Below are 12,677 nucleotides of genomic sequence, written 5' to 3'. Positions count from 1 at the left end.
AGTTACACTCAATTTCATTCATTGATTTTCTTAAATCCAACACACCAAATGAGTGAAACTTAGAATCTATTTAAGATTCATATTTTTCAATCTCATCATTTATCTCACTTACCAATTTGGTCAGTTGGATTTAAGAAAATCAATGGATGAGATTAAATGTAACTTAACTAGGGTGAAAATAGATCCGTTATATATAACATTTAAGTTTTACTCATTTGGTATGTTAGATCTAAGAAAATGAATGACTCAAAATGAATATAACTTAAATTAGACATAAATGAATCATTCCTCATATATATATATATATATATATAATATTTCAGTCTTACGTGAAACAAAGATTTTATTCAATATTTCTTATAATAAATTTACTTAGAAAAGCTTGTAACAAAATTATTTTAACAATACATATTAAATTCCATTTAACCCCATGTAAGTAATTCAATAAAATAAAACATTTGTTTTTGGTGTATAAGAAAACAAAAACAAACGTTTTCAAATGCAGCTAAAATTATTTATTAAAGAAAATTAAACAATTATGATACCTATTTCATGTTATTCACAAAATTCATACTCAAAAGATTCTACTTTTTTCGGAAACAATTTTATGGTTCCATAATGTGTTATCAATATCTATCACGCACCAAAAAATATATTAACTACTTACCCAAAAATGAAATAATATTTTTAATAATACAAAAAAAAATTATTATCAATATCCAACTGTTTCGTTTGATTTGATGACATATTTTTAAATTGGATTATGCACTAATATGATACATACATCATATCAACTGTTTTTAGTTATACTGTAATATTAGCCGTCGTATTGGCCAATTTTCTTAATATTAAAATGAAAATATTTTATTTCTTTTATCAAAACTAGAACAGAAAAGAATATTTTTTTCTTTTATTTGAATTAACCTTCTTCATCTTTCTCTCTTTTATCTTTCTCTTAATTAGCATGTTGTCTGTCAACCTATTTTCCTATCATTTATGATGTATAGTCTGCATAACATAAATGTCAAATATAGTAAATAAACATATTGTAGTATATTTTTCCTATTTCCTTTAAACTTTTTCTTTTACTTGAACGATTCAAACACTTTCGTTCAGATTATTCCTACAATAGTATACAGATTATAAATAGTATGCACTTACTATTCATATAAGAATTCAATGTATGATTCAAACACTTTAATCCAGATAAACACACATAATATACACAATATATTTTGCATACATAAATGCAAATGATGAATGATATTATATCTCAAACTATGAGAATCAATATCCATGAAGTCAATGTATGAATGTTATGTTTATTTCATTCATCCTAACACCAATATCCTCTCAATAAACTATTCAGAAATAACTCAGAGTACAGGTCCCATAACAAGCCGATTTGAATGCACAAAAAATATTCCTCACAGGGATATATGATTAATCTGTTCAAAAGAATTGTCCATTTCAGGACGGTGTCGTATCAAATACTCTCTGGGCATCCCTCTCATCGACCCTGATTGCAAAGAGAGGTTATCAGAGATTGTCTAGTTTGCGCTGTGAGAACTGTACAATTCAACATAATACCTCATCCAGGAATACAAGGGACTCGTCTCACCTAGACTCGCCCTCAATACTATGATAACGAATCACCACAATCATTGTCCCTCTCAACATCACGGGGCTCGTTCGTCTCCCGTAAATTTCCTCTTCACTACTTTGTTATTCATAATGAGTAGGCACACTAACCGAAATTAGCCGATTAAATCTTTTAATCATTCTTTTACATGATCTATCCAACCTAAGACATCTCCCAAATGATTGCTTCTTGTGGGACCCGATCTTACGTCATTACATAATAGAAGAATAATATCCTTACCACTACTAACCATCACTGAATTACCCTGGACGACCACATGGCCAAGCCTATTACGGTTAGACGACCTCGCCTTACTCACACGTCATCGTCGGAATCCTTGCCCGAATAAGGCGCAAGAACAAAGGTATCTATATAAGTTTGTTGATTTGGGCATCGGGCTCCTCGCTCGAGCCACAATCTCTCCCAATTGTTAAATATACTCCTCACCCAAGTTAGTGTTATTGTCTAACCAATCAACCAATCAAAAGCAATAAAAAAAAATTGTATATCTCTCGCCCAAGCGAGAGACTGCCGCTCGAGCGACGATTTTATCAAAACAGACTCAATTCTCTATATGCTTCTCGCCCAAGTGAGAGCCTGTCGCTCAAGCGAAAAATACACCCAAAATTAGTCAAAATCACCCTCTAGGTCTCGCCTGGGCGAGATACTGTTGCCTGTGCGCCCATAACTACCCAGAACAGGTGAAACGCCTGCCTGGCCCTCGCTCAAGCGAGGCTGGCTCGCCCAGGCGAATCGAAAATCTCCGTTGGTTTTGATCCCTACGCGTTTTAGTTTCTTGAGTGGCGTTCCTTCATGAATAACTATCATAATACTTGATATTTTAATCTATCTTAAGGCATACAACTTAAGAAATCATCCGTACTTAATCTAGGCACGCAAACATTTGATTAAGTACGAGTTTCTTAAAAAAACACAAATATAACTCCTAACTTTTGAGGTAGTTTGGGAGATCCGTGTGTCATATTCGGACACCATTATTTCACGATGTATTCTCCCTCACCTTAGAGTGGTTGATCTCCTTTAAGTGAATGGGTAGGTTGTCCGACTTCGAACGCTTCGAAACTAAACACACACAAAAATCAGTGATTTGCGAGTTAAATCTTTTACGTGATAACTCTAAGGTAAAGACATTGTTTTAATCTATTTTAAGAACTCCAAAACTTTCATTCATCCGTTCCAAGATTCATATTCTTGAACCATCCTTTATCCTTGAAAGTCTTGTTTACGATTCCCATCGTGTTCATGGTCATTTCAACACCTTCCTTAAAAGTGTTAATCTCATACTCAAAATAACATTTTAAATCAATATATCCTTTGGTAGTCTTACCACTTTAAAGTAAGTTAACTAAGGTAGATTCAATAAGGGTTCATGATCCTTTCAACATCTCTAAACATAACCACAAAGGTTAATAGGTGTTAGTTTCATAGTCATGAACAACAATGAACCAACTTTTCAACAAAACTCATCCAATTTATAAATGACAAACTACATACTTTCTATCTTGTCCAAGGCTATAGTTTCTCAAGCCGAAAACAAGTGAAAAGATTCCACTTTTACATGTTTCAAAACTCCTTAAAGGTTCCTTTGATTTCATAATCATCCCCTTTCATTAAAATCAATAAAATGCATAAACACTAAAACAGCCCCATGAACAACAAGATTTCATGGTTTCAAAACAACAATTTTCTAAGTTCAAGAAAACTCATTTTTCGAGTTCCTGAGTATAACAAGAGTTAGGAGGATTATTAGAAAATTTGAATGCTTGAAAATGTTCATAACATGCATATAAATATCATACTAAAATCTCATAAACACCTAATGGTTAGATTCTAAGAGATGAAGATATAAAAAGTGAAGAATTACCTTGGAGTTCTTAGAGATTCAAAGTGAAGAAGAGTGAAAATGACAAGGGTTTTTCTCTAAGTTAGAGGGGGATCTTTCAAGAAAATAAATCTGATTTGGGGAGGGGAAACCAAAGGGTTTTCAAAGAGTGAATTGTGTAATGAGTAGATGAGGGGTTTAAGGGATTATGTGTAAGAGATGAGTATTTTTGCTTGTTTGACAAGCAAGCCTCACTCATGAAAGTGATGTGACCTCTTTTATGAAACATTCGTGATTAAACCATGCCCGAGTATTGTCGGCTAATACTTGGCTGGATATTAAAAATCTTCCAATTTCGGCTTATGGTTAGAACTTTGAAACACAGAATTCGGAGTGAAAAATATTTACAAATGTGTCATGGACAAAATTGATGTCTATCTTAATTCGAACTAATATTTCGAAGCCAATGGCGCAATCGAAATTCGATATCGAGCTACGGAACTCAAAATCACGTTATTGAGCCGAATTTTGGCTTGACAACAGCTCAAAAACTTTCCGTCACATAAAATTATGCAAATTTACCATAAAATAGGACTTTACAAAACAAGACTAATACTCAACTACGATTTAGCCTAAATCATTACCAATTAATTTTTAAAATTAATTAATAAAACATACATCGAAAATTCTTGGTGTTACAATCCTCCATCACTTATAAGATTTTAGTCCTCGAAAATTAAGCGTACCTCTTAATAAAACATATAGGGATAGGATTCTCTTATGGCCACCTCGACCTCCCAAGTCGCGTCTTCTCTGTTTGTTTGGCTCTAGACCACCTTAACAATGGCAATCTCCTTGCCTCGCAACGCCTTCAAACTTTGATCAACGATCCTCGAGGGTAGTTTCAAAAGTGAGATTGTCCTTTAGCTAGATTGAATCGGTTTCGATGATATGCAACATGTCACTAATGTATTTTTTGAGTTGTGATACATGGAAGACATTATGTAGGTTTGATAATAAAGGTGGCAAGGCTATTTGGCAAGCTACTGGTCCAACTTTTCAAAGGATTTGGTATGGTCCTATGAATTTAGGGGTAAGCTTGCGGGCTTTAAGCACTCTACCAATACAGGTTGTTGGAACCGCCCTCATAAAGATATGATCTTCTTCCTCAAAACTAAGAGGGTTCCTCATTTTATCATAGTAGCTCTTTTGCATACTCTAAGCTACCTTCATGTTCTCCCTTATCATTCTTATCTTTTCCTTTGCTGCTGAACCACATGGGGTCCTAGTATCGATTCTCCCCTGCTTCAAACCAACACAACGGTGTTCTACACTTCCTGTTGTAAAGAGCTTCATACGGCGCCATGCTGATACTCGAATGAAAGTTGTTATTGTAGGTGAACTCTATCAGATTGGCCATCCTTCTGCGGGTGGTAAGCTAAACTCATACTCCATTTGGCACCCAAGGCTGTTTGCAAACCATTCCATAACTTCGAAGTAAAATGTGGGTCTCTATCTGAGATGATATTTGTAGGAATACCATGTAATTGGACAATCTCTTTGATGTATAACTCCGCTAGCCTTTCAAGGAGTATTTCATATTGATGGGTAGAAAGTGAGTTGTCTTCGTCAAACGATCCAATATCACCCAAACTACATCATAACCCTTCTGATTCCAAGGAAATCCGCTCACAAAATCCATTGAAATGCTATCCCATTTCCAAACGGAGATATCCAAAGGTTGAAGTTCTCCTCCGGGTTGTCTGTGCTCGATCTTTGCCTTCTGACATGTTAAGCAGCGTTAGACATACTCTGCTACTTCTGTCTTCATACCAAACCACCATAACGTCTTCTTCAAGTTTTGATACATTTTGGTAGCTCCAGGATGAATACTTAGTTTTCTCTTATAGGCTTCGTCCAAGATTGCCATTTTCAAATCAAGGCCTCTTGGCACACAGACTCGGTTCTTACATCACAACACTCTGTCGGTTCCTTCTTGAAATTTTGGGGCTCTTCCTTTAGCCAACAAGGTTCTCTTCTCTTGCAGTTCTGGATTGGAACTTTGCCACCCTTTTACTTGTTCCACAAATTCATTTGTTATTGTAAGCATACCTAAAGTCAAACTCTTAGGTTTTACTTGCACCGCAAGGCTTAAATTCCTGAAATCTTCAATCAATTCCATCTCCCTGGCCATCACGATTGACATATGCAGGGACTTTCTACTCCAGGCATCAAACACCATATTAGCTTTCCCAGGGTGGTACTAGAGATCAAAGTCATAGTACATAAGGAATTCAATCCATCGTCTTTGCCTCATGTTCAACTTCTTTTGGTCGAACAGATACTTCAAGCTTTTGTGATCACTAAAGCCTTCAAATCTTACTCCATAGAGGTGATGTCTCTAGATCTTGAGAGCAAATACGATCGCAACCGACTTCAAGTCATGCATCAGATGATTCTGCTCATGTGTTTTTAGTTGTCTTGAAGCATAAGCTATCACCTTTTGTTGTTGCATCAAAACACAACCTAGGCCTTGTTTAGATGCGTCAGAGTACACGTTGTAGTTTCCCTTCAGGTTTGGTAGAATCAACACAGGTTTTGTAGTCAATCTTTTCTTCAATTCTTGAAAGTTTTCTTCCCACTTTGTCGTCTAGACGAAAGCCTTGTCTTTCCTTGTTAACGTAGTCAGTGGCAACGCCAATTTCGAAAATCTTTCAATAAACTTCCGATACTATCCCGCTAAACCGAGGAAACTTTTGATCTCCGTTATTGATTTCGGAGAATTCCATTCCATCACCGTTCCTAATTTAGCATGGTCTACAAAAATTCCTTCAATTGATATCACATGCCCAATAAAATTCACCGATTCTAACCAAAATTCGCACTTTGACAGCTTGGCATAGAGTTGGTTGTCTTTCAAAATCTGCAACACCATCCTCAGATGTTTCACATGTTCCTCCTGATCTTTCGAATAAATCAGGATATCATCGATAAATACGACCACAAAGGTGTCGAGGTATGGAGGAAAAATCCAATTCATGTAGTCCACGAACACTACAGGAGCATTGTTTACACCAAATGGCATCACGAGATATTCGTAATCACCATATCGCGTCCGAAAAGTAGTTTTCAGAATATCCTCTATGTTCACGCGTATTTGGTGGTATCGTGATCGAAGATTGATCTTTGAAAACACGGTAGCTCCTCTTAGTTGATCCATCAAGTCGTCAATTCTTGGAAATGGGTACTTATTCTTGATGGTGATTTTTCAACTATCAGTAGTTAGTACACAGCCGCATACTGCCATCCTTCTTCTTTACAAATAGCACCAGAGCACCCCATGGTGAAACACTAGGTCTGACAAACTGTTTATGTAGAAAGTCTTCCTATTACTCCTTCCACTCTGTTAACTCCAATGGTGCCATCCCGTAGGGAGCTATAGAGATCGGTCCAGTTCTAGGTACCATATCGATAGCAAACTGTATCTCTCGCACTGGAGGCAAACCAGACATGTCATCCAGTAAAACATCAGAGAAATCCATAACCACATGTAAGTACTGAATCTCTTCTCCACCTTTCTTCTCCAATGATGTCAGCAGCATAAATACTTGAGTTCCATCCTTCAAGAGTTTCTTCATTTGGTTGACACTGGTGCTTTTGGTTTTATAATAGGATTCAATGAAGTTCTTAGGATAGCTACAAATTATTGTGTTGTTAAAGCAGTTTAGAAGAACATGGTTGTTAGACAGTCAGTCCATCCCTATGGTGATATATAATTGGGATAAGGGTAGACATATCAGGTCAACTATAAAGGTTTGTTGACCTAAAGTTATAGGACATTCAGAGCACATAGTTGACATTATGACGGGTTTATTAGTGGGTGTGGATACAATTAGGTCATAGGGTAGGTATACTTTAAGCAATGCTAATCAGTTGACAACATCAATAGATATGAAAGAATGGGTCACACCCGAATCAAACAACACAGATAAGGAAGTCTCATTAATACGACATATACCTTGTATGAGGTTCTCATTGCCCTCAATCTCAGCTCTACTCATGGTGAACATGCTTCCCTTGCACTTCAAACACCAGGGTGGTGTATTGTTGTTAGAGTTCCCAAATGATAAACTCATTTGGTTGTTGTTATTATTGTTTCTGTTATTGTTGTTGTTGTAGTTATTGTTACCGTTGTTCCCTTGTCGGAAGCCTTTGTTGTTGTAAGGCTTAAAATTTCTTTGTTGATTTCGTGACGATGAAGCATAAGGTTTCTGGTTGCGGTTGAAGGGCTTTCCCCTTCCATGTCCTTGCCCGAAATTCCTTTGGGGACCATAGGAATTTCCGGTGGTACGACACTTTTAAGTGTCGCAATCCTTGCCTTCACGCTTTCCTCATAAAGCCGACACTGATTAACTAGAGATGCAAAATCCAGTATTCGCTGATGTACAAACATCACCTTAAGGTCCTATCTGAGTCCGTCCTCAAACTTGGCACATTTGGACCTTTCGTTCCCCACTTGATTATAGTGTGGGGCATACCTCATCAAATCTTCAAATTTGGCAGTATACTCCCCAACTGTCATGCTTCCCTGCTGCAGATGTAGGAACTCCATCTCTTTCTTGGTCCTCATATCCGCAGGAAATTACTTCTACAGAATTCTATCTTTGAAACTTGTCAAGTTGACAACTTGTTGTTCATGCTTCATCTGACGTCTGGCAAATTCCCACTAGTTCTCAGCTTTCTTAGTCAGCATATAGGTCGCATAGGTGACCTTCTGCTCCTAGTACACATAAGTGCCCGAAAGATCCTTTCCAACTCTTGGATCTAGTCAATTGTAACATCTGGTGCAAAACCTCCTTCAAACTTTGGGGGTTGACAATGACAAAATTCGTCCAAGCTTCTATATTGAGCCGATCCTTGGTTTGGTTGGGGTTTTTTTTTATTCAGCTGATGCAAATTTACATTCACATTATGAATCACTATAGTCATTGTAGCCATGAAGTCCAGGTTAGCAGTTCCACGTCCAGCCATCTTAAATTTGTGAACATTAGACGTGTATGAGATACTTCTCCTACTGAAATTATATATGGGTTGTATTCTCAACCAAATAATTCAAGCAAACAATTAAGCACATCAAGTCACATAAGAAAGCATGTGAGGCCATTCCCAAGGTCGAATAGAAAAGAACCACTCTAATATCATGTTGTAACGCTCCGAAAATTACTCCAACAACATTGCTAAAAAAGTGGGTAAATTTTTTTTGTAATACAAAATTCCTTTCCTTTTCGGGACATCATGTTAAGTAACATAAATTGCGGAAAAATAAACAATTGTTACCTAATGGTAACCAAAAAGCAACTCAACATATCGTGGAATAATTCTTCATTGAAATAACGGAAAATGTTAGTACGAAAAACAAGGCGGAATAAAATCTTTGTCTAAACTAAAAACATACAAAATAGGCTGAGCCATTCAACATATCAAAAGTGGCCTACACATATACCCTCCTCAAAAGGCAAATAGAAATGGAAATGGCTACTAGTGACTAGCTCAAGTCTTTGTGAGTGCGCTAGAACACTCGCTTGGGTCCTCCCCGTCTCAGAATCGGAGGAGAGGCCTACCACCTCAATGAAATCCTCTATACAAATTAACTCCACACAGTCCTCCTCTTCTTCAGCCTTCATCTCCTCTTCAGGGTCATTGAATGAACCCTGCAACCTACTTCCCACTTCCGCATTTGCCTGATGATCGGGCATCATCCATCGAGTAGCTCTCATCCATGGTGGGAAATAAGCACATCATCCCAAATCCATCTCCTAGTAGATGGCCTTGCAACAGTGGGTCCGTGAGGAATCAGAGACTAAATGGATGGTGCAACAGGTGCTGGTCTCCGAGCAGGTAAAGTGAAAGAAGCCTCCAAGTCCGCATGATGTGAGGGGAAGTGCATCGTAGAGCCATCATAAACCATCTCCAACTCTAAGCCACAAGGGCCTGTGTAGGTGTATCGGTGCCCGTCAGTGCTCCATGTCCCCTCCTAGGACATCGAGAATCGGTAGCTCCAAACCCTCGCGGTATGGTCCATCTGAACGAGAACGCGAACTGAAGACAATCAGAAAGAAAAGGGAGTAAGACATCTAATGAGTATTATCCATTGACATCATGGAATTACACATAATATCACATACAGATAGACACACATAATCTACACAATATATTTCGCATACATAAATGCAAATTATGAATGATATTATATCTCAAACTATGAGAATCAATATCCATGAACTCAATGTATGAATGCTATGTTTATTTCATCCACCATTACACCAATATCCTTCCAATAAACTATTTGGAAATAACCAAGAGTACAGATCCCATAACAAGCCGATTTGAACACACCAAAAATATTCCTCGCAAGGATATATGATTGATCTGTTCCGAACAACTGTTGATTTGTTCCTCTCCACCACTTCATTATTCATAATGAGTATGCACACTAACCGGGATTAGTCGATTAAATCTTTTAATCATTCTTTTACATGATCTGTCTAACCTAAGATATCTCCCAAAGGAATGCTTCTTGTGGGATCTAATCTTTCGTCATTATATAATAGAGGAATAATATCCTTACCACTACTAATCATTGCTGAATTACCCTAGATGACCACATGGCCAAGCCTCTTATGGTTAGACGACCTTGTTGTGTGGTACTATATAATAATTTTTAGGCATCGCCTTACTTACAGTGTCATCGTCGGAATCCTTGCCCGAATAAGGCGCAAGAACAAATGTAACTATATAAGCTTGTTGATTTGGGCATCAGGCTCCTCGTTCGAGCCACGATCTCTCCCAATTGTTAAATATACTCCTCACCCAAGTTAGGGTTATTGTCTAACCAATCAACCAATCAAGAGCAATCAAAAACATTGTATGTCTATCGCCCAAGCGAGAGACTGTCGCTCCAGCGATGATTTCATGAAAACAGACTCAATTCTCTGTCTAACTCTCGCCCAAGCGAGAGCCTGTCGCTCAAGTGAAAATTCCACCAAAAACTAGTCAAAATCACCCTCTGGTTCTCGCTCGGGCGAGATACTATGGCCCATGCGCCTAGAACTTCCCAGAACAGGTGAAACGCCTGCCTGGCCCTCGCCTAGGCAAGAACCACTCACTCAAGCGAGGTTGGCTCACCCAGGCGAGGTTAGTCCAGTTGTTAGGACTACTTCCTCCCCCTTTTGGGCTACCGCATCGAAAATCTCAGTTGTTTTCGATCCCTACGCATTTTAGTTTCTCTAGTGGTGTTCCTTCATGGATAACTACCATAATACTAGATATTTTAATCTATCCTAAGACATACAACTTAAGAAATCATCTGTACTTAATCTAGGCACGCAAATATTTGATTAAGTATGGGTTTCTTAAAAAACACAAATGTAACTCCCAACTTTTGAGGTAGTTTGGGTGATCTGAGTGTTATATTCGGATACCACTATGTCATAATGTATTCTCCCTCACCTTAGGTTGTAGAGTAATTTATCTCCTTTAAGTGAATGGGTAAGTTGTCCGACTTCGAACACTTCAAAACTAAACACAAAAACAAATCAATGATTTGCGAGTTAAATCTTTTACCTGATAAATCTAAGGTAAAGACATCGTTTTAATCTATTTTAAGAACTCCAACACTTTCATCCATCTGGTCCAAGATTAATATTCTTGAACCATTCTTTATCCTCAAAAATCTTGTTCACGATTCCCATCGTGTTCATGGTCATTTCAACACCTTCTTTACAAGTGTTAATCTCATACTCAAAACAACATTTTAAACCAAGATATTTATTGTTAGACTTACCACTTTATTGTTAACTAAGTTAGACTCAATCAGGGTTCATGATCCTTGCAACATCTCTAAACATAACCACAAAGGTTAATATGTGTTGGTTTCATAGTCATGAACAACAATGAACCAACTTTTCAACAAAACTCATCCAATTTATAAATGGCAAACTACATATTTTCTATCTTCTCCAAGGCTATAGTTTCTCAAGCCGAAAACAAGTGAAAAGGTTCCACTTTTACATGGTTCAAAACTCCTTAAAGTTGTCTTTGATTTGATAATCATCCCCTTTCATTAAAATCAACAAAATGCATAAACACTAAAACAGCTCCATGAACAACAAGTTTTCATGGTTTCGAAACAACAATTTTCTAAGTTCAAGAAAACCCATTTTTCGAGTTCGTGAGTATAACAAGAGTTAGGAGGATTATTAGAAAATTTCAACGGTTGAAAATGGTCCTAACATGCATATAAACATCATACTAAAATTTCATAAACACCTAATGATTATATTCTAAGAGATGAAGAAATAAAAAGTGAAGAATTACCTTGGAATTCTTAGAGATGTGACCTCTTCGGAGAAATATTCGTTATTAAACCATGCTCAAGTATTGTCGGCTAAGAATCGGATGGATATTAAAAATCTTCTGATTTCGGCTTACAGTTAGAACTTCAAAACACATAATTCAGAGTGAAAAATATTTGCAAATGTGTCATGACAAACTTGATGTCTATCTTGACTCGAAATAATATTTCAAAGCCAAGGGCATAATTGGAATTCGATTTCGAGCTAAGGATCTCAAAAACACGTTATTGGACCGAATTTGGACGAATTTGGGTCTGACAGCAGCTCAAAAACTTTCCATCATAGAAAATTACGACAATTTACCACAAAATAGGAATTCACAATAAAAGACTAACACTCAACTACGATTTAGCCTAAATCATTACTGATTAATTTCTAAAATTAATTCTTATTAAAATAAATAATTAATAAAACATACATCGAAAATTCATAGCGTTACACCTAAAGGTTGGAAGAAGATGAGGGAGGATAAAAATAGAGTCTGATCCATACTACCAAATAAATGGAGAGAAAAACTGTCTGATACACGTTATCTTCAAAATGGGAAAAACAGTTAACATAAGAAGTGGAATGAGAGAGAGATTTAAAAATTATTGTGACAGTTTAAATAAAAAATATTAATTTACATTGACTTGTTATAATTTATAGAAACATGAAATTAGAACTTATAAATGGTAAAATAGGAAAATATAAATTACTACATGAGTAGTTATTTTATGTTTTCCTTTTATCTATTAGTAAAAATATCAATAATATATATATATATATATATATATAT

General features: G+C 36.6%; 1 long non-coding RNA gene across 1 annotated transcript in view; it reads right to left on the bottom strand.

The window, feature by feature from the left end:
- Positions 2,464-12,677, bottom strand: part of LOC109343283 — a 17,912-nt gene continuing 7,698 nt past the window's right edge. Inside the window, exons 2-3 of the long non-coding RNA XR_002107187.1 lie at positions 6,436-6,441; positions 2,464-2,474 (exon numbers count right to left, since the gene is read on the bottom strand). This is a non-coding gene — a long non-coding RNA (uncharacterized LOC109343283). The remainder of the gene's footprint in view (positions 2,475-6,435; positions 6,442-12,677) is intronic.

This window comes from Lupinus angustifolius, chromosome LG03 (genome assembly GCF_001865875.1).
Source record: "Lupinus angustifolius cultivar Tanjil chromosome LG03, LupAngTanjil_v1.0, whole genome shotgun sequence".
Classification (NCBI taxonomy): Eukaryota; Viridiplantae; Streptophyta; class Magnoliopsida; order Fabales; family Fabaceae; genus Lupinus; species Lupinus angustifolius.
The sequence above is the reverse complement of the archived record's forward strand: the minus strand, read 5'-3'. Positions and strand labels throughout refer to the sequence as shown.